Source organism: Rhodotorula graminis (genome assembly GCF_001329695.1).
Source record: "Rhodotorula graminis WP1 unplaced genomic scaffold RHOBAscaffold_22, whole genome shotgun sequence".
Lineage (NCBI taxonomy): Eukaryota > Fungi > Basidiomycota > Microbotryomycetes > Sporidiobolales > Sporidiobolaceae > Rhodotorula > Rhodotorula graminis.
This window is the reverse complement of record NW_017264949.1, coordinates 9,119-14,226: the sequence shown is the minus strand read 5'-3', so window position 1 is coordinate 14,226 and position 5,108 is coordinate 9,119.

Genomic DNA, 5,108 nt, shown 5'->3' with positions numbered 1-5,108 from the left:
CTGAGGATGCTACTGAGAGACTGGGCCAAATCTGGCTCCATTACCATCACGGTATACTATCATAGGGTCCCTGTGCCAAGCGGTAGGTCAGTAGCCCTGTTTCTCATGGAGCTGTGCGCGCAGACGGGTTGGGTCCGAGGGGGGCCGAGAGGCTTGGTCTGGCTGAGGATGCTACCAATGCACTGGCCCAAATCTGGCTCCATTACCATCACGGTATACTATCATACGGGCCCTGGGCCAAGCGGTAGGTCAGTAGCCCTGTTCCTCATGGAGCTGTGCGTGCAGACAAGTTGGGTCCGAGTGGGGCCGAGAGGCTTGGTCTGGCTGAGGATGCTACCAATGCACTGGCCCAAATCTGGCTCCATTACCATCACAGTATACTATCATATGGTCCCTGTGCCAAGCGGTAGGTCGGTAGCCCTGTTCCTCATGGAGCTGTGCGCGCAGACGGGTTGGGTCCGAGGGGGGGCCGAGAAGGCTTGGTCTGGCTCGATGACGCTACTGATGCACTGGCCCAAATCTGGCTCCATTACCATCATGGTATACTATCATATGGTCCCTGTGCCAAGCGGTAGGTTGGTAGCCCTGTTTCTCATGGAGCTGTGCGCGCAGACGGGTTGGGTCCAACGGGGGCCGAGAGGCTTGGTCTGGCTGATGATGCTACTGAGAGACTGGGCCAAATCTGGCTCCATTACCATCACGGTATACTATCATAGGGTCCCTGTGCCAAGCGGTAGGTCAGTAGCCCTGTTTCTCATGGAGCTGTGCGCGCAGACGGGTTGGGTCCGAGGGGGGCCGAGAGGCTTGGTCTGGCTGAGGATGCTACCAATGCACTGGCCCAAATCTGGCTCCATTACCATCACGGTATACTATCATACGGGCCCTGTGCCAAGCGGTAGGTCAGTAGCCCTGTTCCTCATGGAGCTGTGCGTGCAGACAAGTTGGGTCCGAGTGGGGCCGAGAGGCTTGGTCTGGCTGAGGATGCTACCAATGCACTGGCCCAAATCTGGCTCCATTACCATCAAGGTATACTATCATATGGTCCCTGTGCCAAGCGGTAGGTCAGTAGCCCTGTTCCTCATGGAGCTGTGCGCGCAGACAGGTTGGGTCCGAGGGGGGCCGGGTCCGAGTCTGGCCAAGAGGCTTGGTCTGGCTGAGGATGCTACCAATGCACTGGCCCAAATCTGGCTCGATTACCATCAAGGTATACTATCATACGGTCCCTGTGCCAAGCGGTAGGTCAGTAGCCCTGTTCCTCATGGAGCTGTGCGTGCAGACAGTTGGGTCCGAGTGGGGCCAAGAGGCTTGGTCTGGCTGATGATGCTACTGATGCACTGGGCCAAATCTGGCTCCATTACCACCACAGTATACTATCATACGGGCCCTGTGCCAAGCGGTAGGTCAGTAGCCCTGTTCCTCATGGAGCTGTGCGTGCAGACAAGTTGGGTCCGAGTGGGGCCGAGAGGCTTGGTCTGGCTGAGGATGCTACCAATGCACTGGCCCAAATCTGGCTCCATTACCATCAAGGTATACTATCATATGGTCCGTGTGCCACGCGGTAGGTCAGTAGCCCTGTTCCTCATGGAGCTGTGCGCGCAGACAGGTTGGGTCCGAGGGGGGCCGGGTCCGAGTCTGGCTGAGGATGCTACCAATGCACTGGCCCAAATCTGGCTCCATTACCATCAAGGTATACTATCATATGGTCCCTGTGCCAAGCGGTAGGTCAGTAGCCCTGTTCCTCATGGAGCTGTGCGTGCAGACAAGTTGGGTCCGAGTGGGGCCGAGAGGCTTGGTCTGGCTGAGGATGCTACCAATGCACTGGCCCAAATCTGGCTCCATTACCATCAAGGTATACTATCATATGGTCCCTGTGCCACGCGGTAGGTCAGTAGCCCTGTTCCTCATGGAGCTGTGCGCGCAGACAGGTTGGGTCCGAGGGGGGCCGGGTCCGAGTCTGGCTGAGGATGCTACCAATGCACTGGCCCAAATCTGGCTCCATTACCATCAAGGTATACTATCATATGGTCCCTGTGCCAAGCGGTAGGTCAGTAGCCCTGTTCCTCATGGAGCTGTGCGTGCAGACAAGTTGGGTCCGAGTGGGGCCGAGAGGCTTGGTCTGGCTGAGGATGCTACCAATGCACTGGCCCAAATCTGGCTCCATTACCATCAAGGTATACTATCATATGGTCCCTGTGCCAAGCGGTAGGTCAGTAGCCCTGTTCCTCATGGAGCTGTGCGCGCAGACAGGTTGGGTCCGAGGGGGGCCGGGTCCGAGTCTGGCCAAGAGGCTTGGTCTGGCTGAGGATGCTACCAATGCACTGGCCCAAATCTGGCTCGATTACCATCAAGGTATACTATCATACGGTCCCTGTGCCAAGCGGTAGGTCAGTAGCCCTGTTCCTCATGGAGCTGTGCGTGCAGACAAGTTGGGTCCGAGGGGGGCCAAGAGGCTTGGTCTGGCTGAGGATGCTACCAATGCACTGGCCCAAATCTGGCTCCATTACCATCAAGGTATACTATCATATGGTCCCTGTGCCAAGCGGTAGGTCAGTAGCCCTGTTCCTCATGGAGCTGTGCGCGCAGACAGGTTGGGTCCGAGGGGGGCCGGGTCCGAGTCTGGCCAAGAGGCTTGGTCTGGCTGAGGATGCTACCAATGCACTGGCCCAAATCTGGCTCGATTCCCATCAAGGTATACTATCATACGGTCCCTGTGCCAAGCGGTAGGTCAGTAGCCCTGTTCCTCATGGAGCTGTGCGCGCAGACAGGTTGGGTCCGAGGGGGGCCGGGTCCGATTCTGGCCAAGAGGCTTGGTCTGGCTGAGGATGCTACCAATGCACTGGCCCACATCTGGCTCGATTACCATCAAGGTATACTATCATACGGTCCCTGTGCCAAGCGGTACGTCAGTAACCCTGTTCCTCATGGAGCTGTGCGTGCAGACAAGTTGGGTCCGAGGGGGGCCAAGAGGCTTGGTCTGGCTGATGATGCTACTGATGCGCTGGCCCAAATCTGGCTCCATTACCACCACGGTATACTATCATACGGGCCCTGTGCCAAGCGGTAGGTCAGTAGCCCTGTTCCTCATAGAGCTGTGCGTGCAGACGAGGTTGAGTCCGAGTGGGGCCGAGAGGCTTGGTCTGGCTGAAGATGCTACAAATGCACTGGGCCAAATCTGGCTCCATTACCATCACGGTATACTATCATAGGGTCCCTGTGCCAAGCGGTAGGTCAGTAGCCCTGTTTCTCATGGAGCTGTGCGCGCAGACGGGTTGGGTCCGAGGGGGGCCGAGAGGCTTGGTCTGGCTGAGGATGCTACCAATGCACTGGCCCAAATCTGGCTCCATTACCATCACGGTATACTATCATACGGTCCCTGTGCCAAGCGGTAGGTCAGTAGCCCTGTTCCTCATGGAGCTGTGCGTGCAGACAAGTTGGGTCCGAGTGGGGCCGAGAGGCTTGGTCTGGCTGAGGATGCTACCAATGCACTGGCCCAAATCTGGCTCCATTACCATCAAGGTATACTATCATATGGTCCCTGTGCCAAGCGGTAGGTCAGTAGCCCTGTTCCTCATGGAGCTGTGCGCGCAGACAGGTTGGGTCCGAGGGGGGCCGGGTCCGAGTCTGGCCAAGAGGCTTGGTCTGGCTGAGGATGCTACCAATGCACTGGCCCAAATCTGGCTCGATTACCATCAAGGTATACTATCATACGGTCCCTGTGCCAAGCGGTAGGTCAGTAGCCCTGTTCCTCATGGAGCTGTGCGTGCAGACAAGTTGGGTCCGAGGGGGGCCAAGAGGCTTGGTCTGGCTGAGGATGCTACCAATGCACTGGCCCAAATCTGGCTCCATTACCAATCACGGTATACTATCATACGGGCCCTGTGCCAAGCGGTAGGTCAGTAGCCCTGTTCCTCATGGAGCTGTGCTGTGCAGACGAAGTTGGGTCCGAGTGGGGCCGAGAGGCTTGGTCTGGCTGAGGATGCTACCAATGCACTGGCCCAAATCTGGCTCCATTACCATCAAGGTATACTATCATATGGTCCCTGTGCCAAGCGGTAGGTCAGTAGCCCTGTTCCTCATGGAGCTGTGCGCGCAGACAGGTTGGGTCCGAGGGGGGCCGGGTCCGAGTCTGGCCAAGAGGCTTGGTCTGGCTGAGGATGCTACCAATGCACTGGCCCAAATCTGGCTCGATTACCATCAAGGTATACTATCATACGGTCCCTGTGCCAAGCGGTAGGTCAGTAGCCCTGTTCCTCATGGAGCTGTGCGTGCAGACAAGTTGGGTCCGAGGGGGGCCAAGAGGCTTGGTCTGGCTGATGATGCTACTGATGCACTGGCCCAAATCTGGCTCCATTACCACCACAGTATACTATCATACGGGCCCTGTGCCAAGCGGTAGGTCAGTAGCCCTGTTCCTCATGGAGCTGTGCGTGCAGACAAGTTGGGTCCGAGTGGGGCCGAGAGGCTTGGTCTGGCTGAGGATGCTACCAATGCACTGGCCCAAATCTGGCTCCATTACCATCAAGGTATACTATCATATGGTCCCTGTGCCACGCGGTAGGTCAGTAGCCCTGTTCCTCATGGAGCTGTGCGCGCAGACAGGTTGGGTCCGAGGGGGGCCGGGTCCGAGTCTGGCTGAGGATGCTACCAATGCACTGGCCCAAATCTGGCTCCATTACCATCAAGGTATACTATCATATGGTCCCTGTGCCAAGCGGTAGGTCAGTAGCCCTGTTCCTCATGGAGCTGTGCGTGCAGACAAGTTGGGTCCGAGTGGGGCCGAGAGGCTTGGTCTGGCTGAGGATGCTACCAATGCACTGGCCCAAATCTGGCTCCATTACCATCAAGGTATACTATCATATGGTCCCTGTGCCAAGCGGTAGGTCAGTAGCCCTGTTCCTCATGGAGCTGTGCGCGCAGACAGGTTGGGTCCGAGGGGGGCCGGGTCCGAGTCTGGCCAAGAGGCTTGGTCTGGCTGAGGATGCTACCAATGCACTGGCCCAAATCTGGCTCGATTACCATCAAGGTATACTATCATACGGTCCCTGTGCCAAGCGGTAGGTCAGTAGCCCTGTTCCTCATGGAGCTGTGCGTGCAGACAAGTTGGGTCC